This window comes from Syngnathoides biaculeatus, chromosome 18 (genome assembly GCF_019802595.1).
Source record: "Syngnathoides biaculeatus isolate LvHL_M chromosome 18, ASM1980259v1, whole genome shotgun sequence".
Lineage (NCBI taxonomy): Eukaryota > Metazoa > Chordata > Actinopteri > Syngnathiformes > Syngnathidae > Syngnathoides > Syngnathoides biaculeatus.
This window is the reverse complement of record NC_084657.1, coordinates 2,026,470-2,046,297: the sequence shown is the minus strand read 5'-3', so window position 1 is coordinate 2,046,297 and position 19,828 is coordinate 2,026,470. Positions and strand designations below refer to the sequence as shown.

At 40.9% G+C, this 19,828-nt stretch overlaps 1 protein-coding gene across 2 annotated transcripts in view; it reads left to right on the top strand.

Annotated features, from left to right (window-relative positions):
* The window catches only part of nrip1b (nuclear receptor interacting protein 1b), a 50,000-nt gene that overhangs the window by 24,546 nt on the left and 5,626 nt on the right, over positions 1-19,828 (top strand). The window contains exon 1 of one of the 2 annotated variants that reach the window (XM_061804012.1): positions 11,850-11,947. The exons of the other annotated variant lie outside the window; for it this stretch is intronic. The gene's annotated coding sequence lies outside the window, so the exon portion shown is untranslated. Of the gene's footprint in view, positions 1-11,849; positions 11,948-19,828 lie in introns of those variants that run through there. 2 annotated transcript variants of the gene reach the window in all.

Genomic DNA, 19,828 nt, shown 5'->3' with positions numbered 1-19,828 from the left:
ATTTTTGACCAAGGTAAAGCGCAAAGTCCTTGAAAGCCAATTTTACTGCATCGGCAGAAGGTCTCCCACAAACCAACGGCGTTAGCCGGTAGAAAGCCTTAATATTTTACTTGCTCTTATTAGAAGACCCAATCAGTGTAGGTTATGTTTTTTTTTTTTTTTTTTTTCAAACACTTATCTTTTTTGTTTATTTTCAAATGGACCTTTACTCTTTTAGTGGCTGAGTTGGAAGGTTCTATAGTGAATTGAATACTGTACTTTCAATCTGCTATGCTTTTTGTTAATGATTTCGTTTGAAGATGAGTGGGTACAAATCCTTCTTATGCATTCTTAGATTCAATAATTATGACTTCAGATGGCCTCCTTTGTCTAATTGTCTAATCAACAGCCTGTAAAACTTACTGGAGTGGACAATAAAAAGTTCATATAATATGAGGCGACCCAAAAACGAATTATGCTAAAAAACAAAACAAAAAACAATACTAATAAATTGTTATTAATATTTAGCATTGATTTTTGTCAGCAGGCTCAACATGTCTTGTCATTTTATTTACAACCTCCTGTCTTTAATCCTCTTTTTAGACGTTAGCCCTGCATACCAGGGATTTCATAAAGGAATTAAGGAAGGTTACTTGAAAACCACCGAAAGTATCTTCATGCTACACAGAGTCCACAGTTGCCTGTGCATAGATGTTCAGAAGATGCACTCCAGGAACTGTGTTTTGCTTTTAGAAGAAGCAGACATGGAAGTTGATTCCTGTGACATCTAAATCACGGGAACGTCTATGCTGGGACTCTTTGGCAAAATCACCATTTAATTAATGTGCCCTGCATAATTATTGGCAACCCGGCTAAGATGTGTTAAAAGCCTTAAAATAAATTCAGTTTATTTCAAGAGAATACTGTCTCACTGAAAATTTTAGTAAAATGCAACCTTCAACTCAAATGAATTGTAAGAAAATGAAAAAAAATCCCAGACTAAAAAATAATGATTATTCATTAAATCACCTGTTCCACAATTATTGGCACCCTTAACAATTCCCAGGAAATAAATATAATTGAAGCATTTCTGTCATTTCTACAGTAGTTTACAAAGTTTACCAGAGTATGTGGTAATTCATCACTTCCTGTTTCCCTGGGGTATGAATATGACGTGACAAAGAGGCCATTTCTCTTATCCACTCTTAAACATGGGAAAGACAACGGAACACAGCATACAAGTGAGGCAGATGTGCGTCGACCTTCACAGGTCAGGCAGAGGCTACAAGAAGATTGCCACTCAACTGCAGCTGCCCATATCCACTGTGAGAGGAATAATTAAGAAGTTCAAAATAACTGGAACAGTGGTAAACAAGCCTGGACGAGGACCCAAGTTTATTTTGCCACCACGCACAGTGAGGAGGAGGATGGTAAGAGAAATCAAAAGATCTCCAAAGCTCACTGTTACAGAATTAAAAACAAATGGTAGCATCCCGGGGTCACAAAGTCTCCAAATCAAACATCAGGCGCTGTCTACACGCCAACAAGCTGTTTGGGAGGCATGCACGGAGAAAAACTTTCCTCACTCACAATCATAAAGGTAAACGTCTGGAGTTCGCCAAGCAGTTTTGGGGCTTCAACTGAGACTGTGTGCTTTGGTCAGATGAGACCAAGATTGAGCTTTTGGGCAACAAACACTCTCAAGTGGGTCTGGCGTGCCACGAAAGATGCGCATGCTGAAAAGCACCTCATACCCACTGTGAAGTATGGGGTTGGGTCAGTGATGCTGTGGGGCTGTTTCGCTTCCAAAGGCCCTGGGAAACTTGTGAGGGGGCATGGCATCATGAGTGCTTTGAAATAAATACAAGGATATTTTAAATCAAAATCTGTTGCCCTCTGCCCGAAAGATGAAGATGGGTCGTCACTGGGTCTTTCACCAAGACAATGACCCTAAACATATGGCCAAATCTACACAGAAATGGTTCACCAGACACAAAATCAAGCTCTTCTTACGGCCGTCTCGGTCCCCAGACCTCAACCCCATTGAAAACCTGTGGGGTGAGCTGAAGAGGCGAGGACCCAGGTTTCTGGATGATTTAGAGAGATTCTGCAAAGAGGAATGGCTGAAGATCCCTTTTTCTATCTTTTCCCATCTTGTGAAACATAGGAGATTAGGTGGTGTTTTGTTGGAAAAAGGGGGTTGTACAAAGTATTAGTATAATTGTGACACATTATTTGATGTCAAATAATTATTTCTTTATGCGGGATTTTTTTTTTCCCACTGAATAAACGCACTTGTATTGAAGGTTGGATTTTTCTTTTTCCATTAAGGTCGCATTCTATTTAGAAAAAAAAAAAATATGAGAAGCTAATAACCACATCTTAACCAGGGGTGCCAATAATTATGGAGGGCACTGTATGTCCACATTTAGAGAGATATGATTCCATTTCATAACTGATAATGATTATTTGACTACTTATTTAAATTGGGATATACCAATACTGGAATCTGTATTAGTGCCAATTTTGTTTGTCTGTACCCTTACTTGAACTCATAAAAAACGTTATACTATGTCAACTGATACCAGCCCTTCAGATACTTCTTCTTCTTTTCCTTTCGGCTTGTCCCGTTAGGGGTCGCCACAGCGTGTCGTCTTTTGCCATCTTAGCTTATCTCCTGCATCTTCCTCTCTAACCCCAACTGCCCTCATGTCTTCCCTCACCACATCCATAAACCTTCTCTTTGGTCTTCCTCTCGCTCTTTTGCCTGGAAGCTCCATCCTCAGCACCCTTCCACCAATATACTCACTCTCTCGCCTCTGAACATGTCCAAACCATCGAAGTCTGCTCTCTCGAACCTTGTCTCCAAAACATCCAACTTTGGCTGTCCCTCTAATGAGCTCATTTCTAATCCTATCCAACCTGCTCACTCCGAGCGAGAACCTCAACGTCTTCATTTCTGCCACCTCCAGTTCTGCTTCCTGTTATCTTTTCAGTGCCACCGTCTCTAATCTGCACATCATGTCTGGCCTTACCACTGTTTTATAAACATTCCCCTTCATCCGAGCAGACTCTTCAGTCACGTAACACGTGAGACACCTTCCACCAGTTGTTCCAACCTGCTTGGACCCGTTTCTTCACTTGCTTACCACACTCACCATTCCTCTGGATTGTTGACCCTAAATATTTGAAGTCGTCCACCCTTGCTATCTCTTCTCCCTGTAGTCTCACTCTTCCCCCTCCACTTTTCTCATTCACGCACAGATATTCTGTTTTACTTTGGCTAATCTTCATTCCTCTCCTTTCCAGTGCATGTCTCCATCTTTCCAATTGTTCCTCTGCATGCTCCCTGCTTTCACTGCATATCACAATATCATCTGCGAACATCATGGTCCAAGAGGATTCCAGTCTAACCTCATCTGTCAGCCTATCCATTACCACTGCAAACAGGAAGGGGCACAGAGCTGATCCCTGATGCAGTCCCACCTCCACCTTAAATTCCTCTGTCACACCTAAGGCACACCTCACCATTGTTCTGCTGCCATCATACATGTCCTGTACTATTTTAACATACTTCTCTGCCACACCAGACTTACGCATGCAGTACCACAGTTCCTCTCATGGTACTCTGTCATAGGCTTTCTCTAGATCCACAAAGACACAATGTAGCTCCTTCTGACCTTCTCTGTACTTTTCCACGAGCATCCTCAAGGCAAATAATGCATCTGTGGTACTCTTTCTAGGCATGAAACCATACTGTTGCTCGCAGATACTTACTTCTGTCCTGAGTCTAGCCTCCACTACTCTTTCCCATAACTTCATTGTGTGGCTCATCAACTTTATTCCTCTATAGTTCCCACAGCTCTGAACATCCCCTTTGTTCCTAAAAATGGGAACTAGAACACTTTTCCTCCATTCTTCAGGCATCTTTTCGCCCGCTAGTATTCTGTTGAATAAGTTGGTCAAAAACTCCACAGCCATCTCTCCAAATTGCTTCCATACCTCTACCGGTATGTCATCAGGACCAACTGCCTTTCCTTTCCATTTTTCATCCTTTGTAGTGCCTTTTTGACTTCCCCCTTAGTAATCATTGCCACTTCCTGGTCCTTCACACTTGCCTCTTCAACTCTTCCTTCTCTCTCATTTTCTTTGTTCATCAACTTCTCAAAGTATTCTTTCCATCTATTTAGCACACTACCGGCACCAGTCAACACATTTCCATCTCATCCTTAATCCCCCTAACCTTCTGCACATCCTTCCCATCTCTATCCCTCTGTCTGGCCAACCTGTAGAGATCCTTTTCTTCTCTATTTCGTGTTCAACCTGGTGTACATGTCTTCATATGCCTCTTGTTTAGCCTTTGCCACCTCTACCTTTGCCCTACGTCGCATCTCGATGTACTCCTTTCGCCCCTTCTCAGTCCTCTCAGTATCCCACTTCTTCTTCGCTAATCTCTCTCCTTGTATGACTCCCTGTATTTTGGGGTTCCACCACCAAGTCTCCTTCTCCCCTTTCCTACCAAATGACACACCAAGTACTCTCCTGCCTGTCTCTCTGATTACTTGGCTGTCGTTGTCCAGTCTTCCGGGAGCTTCTGCTGTCCATCGAGAGCCTGTCTCACCTCTTTCCGAAAGGCCGCACAACATTCTTCCTTTCTCAGCTTCCTCCACATGGTACTCTGCTCTACCTTTGTCTTTTTAATTTTTCTACCCACCACCAGTGTTGTCCTACACACTACCATCCTATGGCTGTCGAGCTACACTCTCCCCTACCTACTTTACAGTCAGTAAACTCCTTCAGATTACATCGTCTGCACAAAATATAATCCACCTGCGTGCTTCTACCTCCGCTCTTGTAGGTCACTATATGTTCCTCCCTCTTCTGGAATAAGTGTTCACTACAGCCATCTCCATCCTTTTGCAAAGTCCACCACCATCTGTCCCTCAAAGTTCCTTTCCTGGATGCCGTACTTACCCATCACTTCTTCGTTGCCCTGTTTCCTTCAGCAACATGTCCATTACAATCTGCACCAATCACAACTCTCTCGCTGTCTGGGATGCTCAGAACTAAGGGTCTCATTGGCAGTGTGAGCCCATGGGAAGGGGGACCCATGTTGCCCTTTAGGCTGTGCCTGGCCGGGCCCAATGTGTACAAGTGCGGCAACCTTGCCCTCGGCCTCTCGGCCTCCTCGCTCCACAGGGGAACCCCAGTGACCCATGTCTTGGGAAGGGAAACCTACATTCATTTTATTCATCCTAGGAGTCTTTTTACCGAGCTTTGTCTGGTCCCTCACCTCGGACCTGTTTGCAATGGGTGACCCAATCAGGGGCCTGAAGCCCAGACAACTTAGCTTCTCCGATCATTTGGACACACAATCCCCTTCACCTTGATAAGGTGATGGTAGGATGTTACAATTGCTTAGTTTAAAATTAGTGTATTTTACAATAGACAACTATATACTTTTACTATAAAATTGATACAAACAAACCACTTACTGTTCATCAATGTAGTGATGTAAGATATTTTTCTGCCACAACTTCAGTATTTTGTGTAGTCATGAAAATTAAACAATACCATTAAAAAGGATCATTGTTCTTTCTGTATAAGCTCAATACATCACAGGATATTTTTAATTTTCTAATGGGAATTGTTCACTACTTTTCAAGATGCATTTTTTGATATATTGAGGCCGCTATATCAGGGATAACCTACAGTGAAGAAAATAAGTATTTGAATACCCTGCTATATTGCAGGTTTCTGGTTTGTTACTGAGAAACACAGAGTTTCAGCTCCCTACAAAGATTTTCTATTGGGTTTAGGTCTGGAGACTGGGTAGGCCATGCCAGAACCTTGATATGATATGCTTCTTACGGAGCCACTCCTTGGTTTTCCGGGCTGTGTGGTTTGGGTCATTGTCATGTTGAAAGACCCAGCCACGGCCCATCTTCAATGCTCTGACTGAGGGAAAGAGGTTGTTACCCAAAATCTCACAATACATGGCCGCGGTCATCCTGTACTCTTAGGGTGAGCTATTGTTATATCTTAGTCTTACTTGGTTTACTCTTGAATACCATCAAGATTACATGACCTGGTGAAAGAAACTGTGAGAATGGAAGTTCTGGGACAAAATGAAGTAATCAGTGTGGTACTATGCATCTATCCATCCATCCATCCATCCATCCATCCATTTTCTTAGCCACTTATCCTCACAAAGGTTGTGGGAGTGCTGGAGCCTATCCCAGCTGTCAACGGGCAGGAGGCAGGGTACACCCTGAACTGACTGTGAGCCAATCGCAGGGCGCAGAGTCAAATCGCTGCATTCAGAATCACACATTCCAATTAATACTGCATATTTTTGGGATGTGGGAGGAGTGCCCGGAGATCACCCATACATGCACGGGGAGAACATGCAAACTCCACACAGGGAGTAGTGAGATTGAACCCGGGTCCTCTGAACTGTGAGGCCAACGCTATCCAGCCTCTCTACCGTGCCGCCCATTGTGGTACCATTCAGGTTAATTGGTGTAGATTTTGAACGTTTACCCATGTGAACTTGTCTCTTTGTGTATGTACACTTGTGATCACTATTACTGGCATCCCTTCATTTTTTTTGCACAACCTGTATAATAGCTTCAGAAATAAGTTGAATTGTAACAAACTTGGATCATCAGCATTTGTTAATTGGAAGTCCAAATTGATTGACATTTGTAAGCTTAAACCTTTTGCACTTCTCATGTTGTAGTTCCTCTAACTCTACCTTTGCAGTTTGTTCAAGTTCTTGAACATTTGCATGCATTTTTTCCCCCAATGGCAAATTTCTGCAGGGCGCCCCCCCCAAACAAAAGCTTTTCAATTGGATTTAGAGTAGGACTTGTTGCCTGGCATTTAAAAACAGTCTTTTTTTCCCCCTTTTCAACCATTCCTGTGTGGTTTAGGTAGATATTTCTTATAATACCTATTTCCGCGACCATAGGGCGCATGGTATTAAAAGGTGCAGTCTCCATTGTGTTTCCGATTAGTGTATATAACACATACATATGGCACACTCTATTACTGGGTACATGTTTTAACTTTTCTCTAAATTGCTACATAATAGTTTTCAAGATACATTACTCAGTACACAAGTATATACACGAGTCATACAATACACAAGTATATACAATAAATGAACGTGTCATGTAAAGACACATTGCTCCATCTTGTGATCGGCTATTATTTTTTTAAACTTGTTGATCCGTGATCACCCCCAAAATATCCTCATCATGTAAAGCAGTGGTGTCAAACTCATTTCTATCACGGGCCACGTTGTAGTTACAGTTTCTGTCAGATTGCCGTTATGACTGAAACCATGAAAATCTTTCATTGACCCATCATATTTACACATTAAATTTATCAACTAGTTTTGAAATCAGAAATCAAGGGTAATGGGTTTTTCCAACTATTGATGTTTGGTAACACAAAAATGCTTGCAATATCTCGTCCTCATCATTTATGAGATGACAATTTGAAATTCTTTCCAGATTTTAACAAAAATTATGGAAGTTGATACACACGATTTGTCTTCATGGCCCACATAAAATCCTGTGGCGGGCCGCATCTGGTTCCCGGGCCTTGAGTTTGACATCTGTGATGTAAAGCCTATACAGGATAGGAAATCGTAGACTGTAATTGGTTTGTGATCCATCTGTCCAGTCTTGATCAGTGCTCGATGTACACAGTGATCTCAGAGATTGATTAAGGACCGATACATGTTTAACATTTCTCAGGAAATTTTGATGATAATATGCGCCTAATTCCATCAAGTACAAAGCTGGTGCTTAAGATACAGGGTAATCTATCGAGCTACTACTGTTGCTGTACTACTGTAATACAACATTTTCCTCTTGGAGTCATAAAAGGTCACGATGCTAGCTCTGTAAAGGACACCATAAGATGAAACCTCATTGATCTTGTGGACACATGATAATACTGTTAACTAGACTTACCGCCATGTGGGGGAGGAGGGGTGGTTCCGCAAAACTATCTAGTTGCACTCTCCATTAACGTTTTTACGGAGTCACAACGTGTTGATGTAATCACATTGATATTTTTTATGCATACATTGAGTACTGAAAGGTGTCAATCAGAATATTGAATCACTAACAATAAAAGCAAACAAACAAAATAGTTGTGCCAAACTTAAAGGGAACTCCCTCGAGGTGGTTCTAAGCTATCGCTGCCCAAAATAGGCTCGTCTGGTCTAAGTGACTTTGGTCTTAGACTACAAAGTCAGTTCACACTTCGATCTCAAATGTGAAGACATTCTCTGGAGGAAATAACAAATATTATACTCCAGTATGGCTAAACACATTGTTTTGTGCAACAATTACAGCAACTTTGACCTTTGACCACCAAAATAAAATCGAGTCATAATTTAGTCCAAGTAATGACTTTATTAACTAGTTCCAAACAAACAAATTCCATTAACGCATTCCTGAGATATCTCGGTACAGTTGATAACGGGGATCATTTTATCATGGATCATCATAAAGGCATGTCAATTTTACAAGACATGAATTTACATAAAATTACAAAATAATTTTTAAAAAGATTGAAAAGGATTTCTGAACATCAACTAGCAGAAATATTTAAGATGGTAACCTTGATAACCGTTACGGAGAAATAAGGCTGGGCAATAAATCGCTAACAATACAGTATGTATCGTGGCAGACACGTGGTCAACGTTAACAGAAAACGTTCAATGGAATGATACTGTAACTGTGAAAAATAAAATCAGCAAGCACAGATAAACTCCGTCACCAATGGGGATAAACTCCGTCACTAATGGTGCAACTCGCCGAGAAGCTATGATGGCTGAGCACCGAAGAGGATGCATGCTTCATGGGTCTCACTGTTTTGCAGTTGTGAAGGTCTGTTAAAATGTCTTAATTCGGGCTCCTCTGAAATACTTTGACAGGTTAAGAAAATAGCTTAAAAATAATGCCAATATTTGATTGGTGCTGAGCCAAACATAGTGCCGGGAGAAAGACGACGTTGGGTTAGTGCACACCACGAGACATGATAGGCGCTAATGTTAACTTGGATTGCTTCCAGCTGTGGAGCTCAGCAGTGGGAGAGCGACGGGAGACCCAGCCCAAGGGTCAACAGATGACACCGTTGACAAGAAAGGCCCAGAAAGTTACACAGGTGTATAATTGCATTAGTCATACATCTTTCAAAAATATTTGCTCCATAAAGTGATACGTACAAAGATCCCAACTTTGACAGTTGAAACATTGAGATGACGTCACAATGTCCAAATATTAAGATGACATCAAAATGTACCCTAAATTAAACATTTTAAACCAAATAGAAATGTTAGTACATCACACACTAGCACTCAAATATGGCTACAATACTGCAGAAAGAAATGGTGTTCTTTATGTCTTGCCATGTACTTATTTTTCCCATATGCAACGTCTTTGATATATGCCTTACCAAGAGAGAGTTTCCTGAGTGTGTTGTGCAGTTTTTTTTATCATTTCTTCAGCGGAAGTTGTGGATGGATGGCTACATGGATTACGTTATTCATCCCGTGAGGAAAATTTGATTTACTAGCTTCATAAAGTTTTAGACCCTTTCCGTCTGACTAGGTTTTTCTAATGAAGTGTGAAATGGAAAAAAAGTTCCAAGCTTTACACTCGTGGGCACCCGCAAGTAATTTTGAAACAATATGTGATGTCATGACTTCGGATTGTTTTTTCTTTTTTTAATTCCCGATGAGAAGTTTAGCAGCTAATAATGGTAATACACAGTCCTCCATTAGCTTTGTCGGTACTCAGGACATGAGTGTGCACAGTTATGTTTTAATTATAATTAGAATAAATTATAATTACACAGTTATTAAATGGTATCCAAAGCAAATAAATCCTCTAGTGAACATACAATTGTAATGGCGCCCTCCATTCTCTTTTTTTCAATTTTTAAACTGACCGCATTTGGAAGGCCACAAGTATGCGGGGCCGCAAACTCTGAACCGTGATTGGGCACACGCGCACACACACACACACACACACATGACCTTATGTGCTATATGTTCGAGACACCACAAAATAGTCCCAACACCGATTTTTTTTTTTCATTTCTTTTTTTTTTTTCACTGACAAGATTGTCCAAAACTTTAATGTCCGTCAGATAGTTACAGTACTATGCCACAAGAAAGGTGAGACAGCTCAAGGCTAAAAATAAGATGCATTTTGGGATTAATGTCAGAGTTAAATTTCTACTGTGGAGCTGATTGACGACATTATTTGTCGAATAATGACATGAAAGGCGAGCAGCAGAAAATACTAAATATCGGCGGATTCTGATCACACTGATCGTATCTGTGTAAAGTCAAGTCCCACATCTACAGTAACTGGAAGTGATATTTTAATTTTACAAATGTTGCTATCTTAACACCGTTTTTAATATCGTTCGCAAGTTTGCTTCTTTGCTTATTGGTGCTATCTATCCTGTTTGGGTTCATTTACAAATCTGTATTTAGCTATTCTTTCACACACTTAAAAGTGTAAAGCCTCAATATTATAATATTATAATCTATTTTTGTTTGAAATGACGTTTTGTTTTGAATATGGAAGTATGATCGCATGTGGCTAGACAGACTTGATAAATTCACCTTTAACTCAATGAAAATATTTGCGGTCTGTAGGATTTGCGTACACAGCACTTTACTGTAGTGTTATTTTTTTATTGAATCACAAACAACAGTGTGATTGTCAAAGCACTGGATTGCTCTGGCTACTGGAGCTATAATATAATGATACAAAGAGACTATATGTAAGAGGGGAAAAAAAGAAAAAAAAAATGGTTGCTGATGGTCTCGCAATGATGAAAACTCGTTGCAGATCCCCCCCTACACTCTGTAACAACAGTTGCTTTCGGCCACCATCGCTTTGTGTGCGGCTGCCCCAATGCTTTCAATGTGCTCCAAGCTATGCATCAATATGACACGACAGATTACAATCTTTAGTCTTTAGGAGCATTCAATGTACTTTCAGTGTCCTGGCAGGAGAGGATCTAGCTGAAAAATCACTTATCCATTATAATAATAATCTCAAGAGATGGGTGGAGTACTGCAGTCATGCAAACCTTTAGAAATTGTGTATCCCTTACGAATGCCAAATGATGCCAAAGAGCTTGATAGGGAATATAACTGAGAACCTTGAAATTGACTTAAAATGTGTAGTCTCCAAAATCTTCACCAATATTACCATGTATGAATATTCCAGAAATATGTACGTTATGGCTTTCACTTGATATGCCTGCTCAAATATTGCGACGATTAAATGTTGAATTCTCTTTTCCAGTTAACACAATTTCACATCCAGATACACCGTACTCTTCAGACAGGATTTACTGGGGAAGTGCCTGTCGCACTCTTGACGAAATCCTTTTCACCATCACCCAATCAAAGCTGGAGTTGCTGCTTCATAACATTGATGAACTTGAGAATGTAAGGAGGACAAGTCTCCTGCCTCTGATACACCCCACAGTACCCCCCGCCCCACGGTGTTTTGATCAACCTGCTATATAACTCCGCTGGCAGTGAACCATTATAATGCTTTCCTTTGATGAGAGTAAATAAGAGCATTTGACGGAACAATCTATAAGTATAGAAATGAGCAATAAATATCTGAAACATGAATCTTCTTGTTGCACCCATGCATGAAATCGTCCTGGTATAATTTTTGTTGATTAGTTTCCCCATTACTCAAAACAGATGTCTGTTTACAGGAGATAGATGATCATCTATCTCTCAGGTATCTGCTACAAGTCAGAGTGCAAACTGGCTGCGCTAGTTAAGTACATGCTGACCTGGCTTTGGGTTTGTTTTCATGGCTGACTGGAGTATAGAAATCCTCAATGAGTGGCTCGAATCCAAGTAGCACCCAGATGCAGGATTATCTATTGAAGCTCGTCATTACAGGTAACGCTCAACACTTATTTCCTTGTGTCAAAAGTAATCTTGACTTAAAATGTTATTGCACTTTTGTTTACCCAGAATTTCCAGCCACCTTGCTGCCCTTCTTATTGTCAGGCCGCAGAAAATAGTCATATGTGTCTTAACTGTAGCTGACCCTACACCTCCTTCACACTAAAACAATACTCTTATTGACACCTTGCAGCTGAAAGTGTTTACCCTCCTCCTCCTCTTGTGGACAGTAGGTTCCTGCAGCCTCCCTGTTTCACTCCCTTACTCTGTAATGTTGCGCGAGCGCATGTGTGTGTGTGTGTGTGTGTGTGTGTGTGTGTGACAGCTGCCTAATTGGGCATTCTCCCCTCGTCAGAGCGCCTGCTCTCCTCTCTCTCCTCCTGGGCTGGGGCTGCTGACGAATGGCAGCGGATTACAGATGAGGACACTGTGACCTGCCTGACCTTGCTGCACAGCCGCGGGGGAAAAAGAGCCGGATGGGGAGGGGTGGGAGCGACAGAGTACAAGCAGTGGGAAAGACGGGGTGCGAGGACTGCAGAGGGGCGGAGCAAAAGCGAGGAAGGACACCGTGCTCACAGGTGGGGAGGAGGGGTATCGGGTCAGGAGAGGATGAGGTCACGCAAAGCTGGGTAGATATTCGGATGGGAGGGGGTCTGCCAGGTGGCTGGGGAGGGTAGGTGATCAGACAAATGACAACTGTAACATGACAGGATCTGCCCACCTGCCTCCTTCCCTCTCTCCCTCTGCCCATGTCAGTATGTCAAGGTCATGAGGCCCCAGCACTGCACTATCCCCACCTTTTATTTGCAAATTTACCTGCCCCTCCCGTGATCCTATTCTTTAAAAAACAAAAATGTCTTTATGCTTCTCAGCAGCTTCTGGACGACTTCTGACCTGGCTCCATACGTGGACCCGACCCTCGATACAGAGGGACATGAGGCAATCCTTTAGTGTGGTGAATTTCAATTTCAGTGTAGCTATTTCCATGCCCCCAACTCCTTTTGTGAGACTGCCAAGGTGAGGTTGTGTCCTCTTGTTAAGAGCGATTAATGGCACCCATTATATACATTACGAAATATCCCTGCTGATAATAGGGTGTTGTTGTCTCACTCTTTCAGACTCAACACTAAGAATTTACTTTAGAATATAACAACTATGTGGATGTCAATCCACAGAATATTTTGTATTTTTTCATAATTGTGACACACATCATACTACAGTTCAGCGTGTGTCTGATATAGATGGGCGGCTCATGCTCAGTCCCATTTAGACTGGATGAGTAAATTTAGATTTAATCTTCCTGTGTGTGTTCTTTTATATCCAGAGAATGCTCGCCTAATATTCCAAAGTTGACCTTGTTGTTGTGTAGTGTTTTGCATGTGTTTGGAGGACTCTGGTGGCTTTCCTGTAGGTTTTTATTCTCAACGTCTGCGTGTGCACAGTATATGTATGTAACACCAAACTGTGCAAACTCTTTTAATCCCATGCCCCAGTGCACGTTGACTTGATTAGTGGCAGCAGTTATCTCCAGAAGACTGCCCCCCCCCCCCCCCCCGCTTTAGCATTTGGTCAGGTCTGGGGCACGGGGGTGAGGTGTGTGTGGGGGGGCCAAGTGATGAGAAAGGTGAATGAGGAAGGAGAGAGGTGTGGAGGGAGCACGTCATATGGGATATTGAGAACAAGAGAAGAGGGGAGGGCGCAAGCCTGATTAGTATTCTAAAGGAGCACTTGTGCCAGTAGAGCAAATTGATTACTGCACTTTACCTGTATCACCCTCCACAACTAAGGATGACAAGGTACAGGAGCATGATGTGTGTCTTTGTTCACCTCCTAACCACAGTAGAATAGAAATGTTAGCATTTGGCTCCGTACAAATTGTTTTTACCTATCCTCTAAACACCTTTTAGTGTGATTAGCAGTGTGTCATTTTCTTTCTCCACTCAATCTCCTTCATTACAACAAAATAATAGTCTCGTTGCTTTTGGGAGCTAGCCTTGTCTGCCATGCTATATGACTAACAGTCTATGATGGTTAGTGGAGAAAACACTTAAATTTTGCCCGGCATGTGGACATTTAAGTGATGTTCATTGCAGTAAACGTACATGTCTGCCTGTACTTTTAGTTTAAGAAAAAATGTTCCCCCCAAACTGATTGAAAAGTCTAATCTTAGATTACATTAGATTTCTATTCTACGTACAACACCTAGAGACAGAAATATTTTGGTAAAAAAAACTGGCATTGTTACGGCAGCTGAAAACACCAGTTTCTCATCTCATTAAAAAAAGGTAATGATTGTTGGTGATCGAAGACATTTTGTCAAACGCCCAGCGTCAAACCTCCAATTCATAGACATTTTCATGTCAATGAATACTGATGAGACAGTTACCGAGTGCTGAATTGTCTTCGGTGAATTAAGTCCTTGATGTGTGCCCCGCCGCCTCCTTGAAGATGGCTGGGATGGGGTCCAGCACTCCCGCGATCCTTGTGAGGATAATTGGGTCAGATAATGGATGGATGGATGGGTGTATTCTTTCAAATGCTTTTTCAGTTAAATAATATTACCTCAAAAAAAGTCTTACTACTGTCACCTCATCGGTTGAGTATAGCTCAAATAACCAACATACCATAATTTCTCAAGTATAATGCGTCGTGAAGTATAATGCCCACCTCAGAAGTTAACCTAAAAAAAAAATCAGGAAAACCCTTCTACCAATGTACAATGCGCACCTGCTACCCATATGTTCAAAATATTCGGAATGATCTGTATTTATATTTTGTTTGGTTTGTACTTGTATTGTTTTTCAAAAAACTGTCTGTACAATAATCATTAATAATAATCATTGTGCATGTGCTGCTGTCGCGGTAACATAAGCTCGGGACAGGCCACAGGACGCGCTTGTCCTGCTCCCTGTAATTGTCAGAACAGAATCCCTCAACCAACTAAAATAAACAAACAAAATAATATATTTTATTAATACTGTTGATAACACATATTACAGTCTTAAAAATATAAACTATTTAACACTGTTTATAACTTGAACATTTTTTGCATTAAATATTTGTGCATGGTACAGTTTATCATCTACATTACACATACTTGGCTAAGCCTTCAAAAGAAGCATCTGACTCATCTCCAATCCAAAAAAGATCCATAGTAGCTACCTTTGGTGCATCACTGTGGAACTCATCATTGATGACTTGGTACAGTTCGGTGCCTCTTGCATTGCATCGTGAACTTCCCATCTTGCTCCCACCGCATGTCATCCTCTGTGCCATCAATGGTGTTAGTGAGGAAACATTTTTTGAATCGCAAGAGTTGAGGTTGCGCAGCGCAGCCTCTCCCCCTCCATTCAGCTCCAATTTGTAACAGCTTTCACTATAGCGTAACTACATAGAAACAAGCGTAATTGGCACATTTAAAAAAAAAAAAGCGAGCATTTCAATTGTGTGTGTTCTCCCATTTATTTATTTTTATGTGCCTGTGACGCTCGTACCACGTAGTTTGAGCTCACATTGTTTTGATACCCACCTGAAGTCCGGGTTTGCATCAGCACAAGTGATGACGCATTTCTTTTAAAAGCAGCTGCACAACTAGCCGTTGTAGTTGAGATTTTTTTGTCTTGGTGTAAGTTAAAACACTCACGGGATGTTGTTTCTGATCTTTAGTTCAGTCGCAACAAACATGCTACGCCAACAATCGTAAAATGCAAGCTCCCCGAAGAGGTTTGAGGGTTCAGGTCGGAGGTGCCATTACCGTAGTATATATAAATGTGTAACATGAGACATCGAATATCATATCACAATGTAGATGTATGCATTTTTTACCACTCTGTGTACCTGTATATGACTATACAATGGGATTGTGTTTTTTTATTTTTCATCTAAACCTAAATATAATGTGCTCTTGTTGAAATATTTTTTTAAAAATGTGCACATTATTTTTGAAAAATAACGGTATACACAAACTGAGACTATGGTATTGTTATACACATGTTAGGTTTCAGGGCTACTAGTTATGAGGAGCCTTGAATGCAAAGAGGTCTAGCCCTGGTGACTAACAATGTTTTTGCAAAAGCAATGATGGATGATAAATCCACGGATTTTGCCTGCAATCGGAGTTTTTGACATGGACATGTTTGTCTTGTCTATAGGAGAGGTTTGCGTGTTGATGATGTAATCAAGTTGGATTGTCTAAAATTAGTAATTGACAAACATATTGTTTTGTGTTGATGCAGAAACTGGCCTTTTATGACTAATGTAAAACATCCATCCATTCATTTTCTGAGCCGTTTATCCTCACGTGGGTCGCGAGAGTGCTCGAGTCGATAATGTAAAACATCGCTTTTTAAAACGTTTGGTTCACTCCAGTTGTGCATCAGATGGCCCTTTAACATAGCAAATTAAGCCGAGATGGTGACAAATATATGTCATACTCATTTTATTTCCAAGCTGGAAACTTGCATTTAAACATTAGTTATCCTCCTGGTTGATAATTTAGCTTCTCTTCCAGTTTCACAAGTAGAGATCATTTTATGCTTGGTTTCAAAAACTACTGATTTGTGAGTACTGGGTCAACACGTCAGGATCAGACACAGCACTAATCTGATTGAAGTCTCCTGTTCATTGGCATGGGTTCAGATCTTCCTTGCCAGCTGGACTGGTGCAGCTTGAGACTTTATTGTTAAAGGTTACCTGTAATTGTTCCATACTTGATTGGGTTAAATCTATCCAATTGAATTAATTAACATTATTTTAATAGTATCTTTAACTAGGACCGCATTGTGAATCCTTTTATCAAACCTCTGTAGGCAACATGAGCATCCTATAGGAGCGTAGCAGAATGCAAAGAGATTGTAGAAATATGTCCTCCCATCTTTTTCTGTCTGTTAAACCTCTGTCGCATAGCATACTCCTTCGGCACATCCCAAATTACTCACAGCATAAGGGGGAGGAAAAAGCAATACTCATAAAGAAGGACATCTTGCTGACTCATGGCAGAAGGCCACTTAAGGGCTGATGCCAAGGATATTATGAAAATGATTCATTAAAGGCCAAGGATTTTAGCTGGTTTTACCTCGCTTTCAGGGCAGACTGGCAGTGGGACATTTGATCTCAATTGCAAAGTGGCCCATTTCCCTCAGACATCACTGCTGCAGTCTACATCAAAATGCCGAGCTCCGCCATTGGGCGTGCATGCTTTGGGGCAAGCGGCTGTTCTCACTTTCAGCTCTAGTGTTTACAAATGGAAAATGTGTGTGGATCAGAAGGGAAATGAGCACCATTTTGGGAAGACTATATAAGCAAAAGATAACCTCAGACCCAGATAGGAATAAATAGGGTAGAGATTGATGCAGCCACGCCTCATTAAGAAGGAATGTATGTGTGTTTAATTGATGCACTAATTTCCAGCGACTCAGGAAATGGCCCTTGGGTGGGTCTTCCAAATGGCACACAAATATTTACTATAGATAGACATATTTTTTGTAAGCATATTGTAATCCGGTCAAGGTGGGGAAGCAGAAACAGCATTATGAGTTTGTGTTATCACCACTGGCTGGTACCCATTGTGGTGACTAATCTTCATTCATCAATCGCCATATTTAGACCTCGGTACTTTTCATACTTCGGTATTCAGATGTAATACAAAAAAAAAAAAATAAAATAAATAAATAAGACCCTCCAAATTTATACTCCAATCCCTTTTGGGCAGAGGCTGAAATGCTAACATTGGAAACCGTTTATACACTCAAGTACTGTTTTAGTCTTGCTGTTGAACTGCATGAGGTATGTTTTATCAGAAGATGACTTTGTTGTATTCATCTATGTCGGGTACATAAACTGGATACGTTTGGTCATTACATCCCAAGAAGTGGATCAGAGTGCTCTAGTTTTCAATGTGTGGGTGTGGCCATTTGCCTGTTGAATGTATTTCAGTGTTGTTTTTTCCTAACTGACTTTATGCTAATACATTTACTCCGAGGAGCTCTCCTGCTGTTTGCTAGCTTGGCATTCTCCGAGGCACCCCCCCCCCCCCTCTCTCTCTCTCTCTCTCTCAAGGTGAACAAGAGCTTTTAATTCAACTTCCCTCTGGTGCACTCTTTCTTAAAAGATCTGCATTTGGTCAAGCAGCTTATGTTTTGCCTTATTTAATCATGCCATGCCATATTGAATTTGCAAACAGCGGTCACACTGCATGTGTAAGCTTGCTACTGTGTTGTGTATGTGCAGCAGGGATAGGCTGCAGATTACATGATATAACGGTGTTCAGGCATTGCCTCGCCTTTTAAAATTCCTTTAACCTTGACTCTCCTAAACAACAGGGAGAACACATCTGCCAAGCTGGAGTCAGACATTAGTACACGCTGCTCGGGCAGCATTGTCACTTTTTATTAACGCCGAGAGCTTTTCTATGGACACCAGCTGTTGTATCAACTGCAAAAGCCTTAGTTACATAAATGACCTTGACTTTTAAGACTTTGTTTCAGCTCCCCTCATAATTCTTTTGTTTGGTCTCATACATTTTAAATTGATTACTGTTTCATTTTGGAACTTTTTTTTTTTTTTTTAGATAAGAGAAGAGATTGGATAGGCGAGTATGTTCATGTGGAGGTCACGTAGAACTGGAGTGAAGGTGACATTCTTAGATCTGTAATCCGTGCCATCTGTGTCAAATTTTCATGTCTGCCTGGTGATATTCCACGTGTTTGGAACCAACTGAGGGTTATATGACATTTACTGTTCAATTACTTTTACATATGAAGAAAGATTGAAAGAAAAATAGATGAAGAGGCAGCCAGTCATGGATGATAAAGCTCTTAGTCCTCCCCTTCACGCTCATTCTATCATATGTGCGCAAGTGGCAGACAGTAGGGGTAAAAATCACTTTTGAAATGTGCCTTCTATGTCATTGGCTAACATTGTCAAGGATAACAGATAATCACCCCTGAAACTGGAGAGCAGTTTGTTGGTGCTATGGGGTCCCGTAGTGAAGGAGGAGATCGAGGTCAAGCTTGTTGGGTGCCATAACCAAAGATATGACGTTAACAAATGTAGAAGGTCATTTTCATTGTATACACCGGGGAAGATAATGTAATACGAATAAACACATCACACTGTATAAGAGACAAAATGAGACGTTAGTATTCTTCAGGCGCTCAGTTTAGACTATGCAGCATAGCTCAAGGTAATGCATTAAATAAGTAATTGTTGTCACTGAAGAACATTTTCTATGCATTAACTTTAGTAGTATTCTCTGATGCTGACTCTTTCATTACATGTCTGTCAAGAGCCCAAACCTTCCGAGTTTTGTCTCACGTTATTGATGCATTATAAGCAACAATAGATGCTGTAGCTAATTCAGTGTCCTAAATTCTCCCTTATGTTCTCGTTTTAAAGTTTTTCAGGGCAACGCTACACAAAGTCAAATGTAATTAGCAAATTAGCAGTACTTTCCCCTGAGAAAGGACAAGGAATCATGGTTTTCCAACTACCTTCTGAATTGAAAATACATTTGCCTACACTGTGTGTGTTTACTTAAAAGGGATCAAATGGTGGTTGCGGAGGCATTCTATTAAAATTATGTTACGATCACTGGCAGGAAAATAGCCCTAATCCTTGGGATCTAAGCAGCATGACAGCAGACATCAGATGGCCCAGTATGACCAGGTTGGCTTTTGTTGTCATCAGATTTAGGTCAACAGCTTAAAGATGGCCCTTATCAGTAATTGATGCCAGTGGTCCAGTCTTAGTTATGTTATTTATACAATATTATACATTGTGAATAAACCAATTAATATATGATCTAGTTTTATTTAGAAGAGGGAAGAAAAATGGCAATTTAGATTGTTTTCTTTCTGCTACTCAGACTTAATTGGA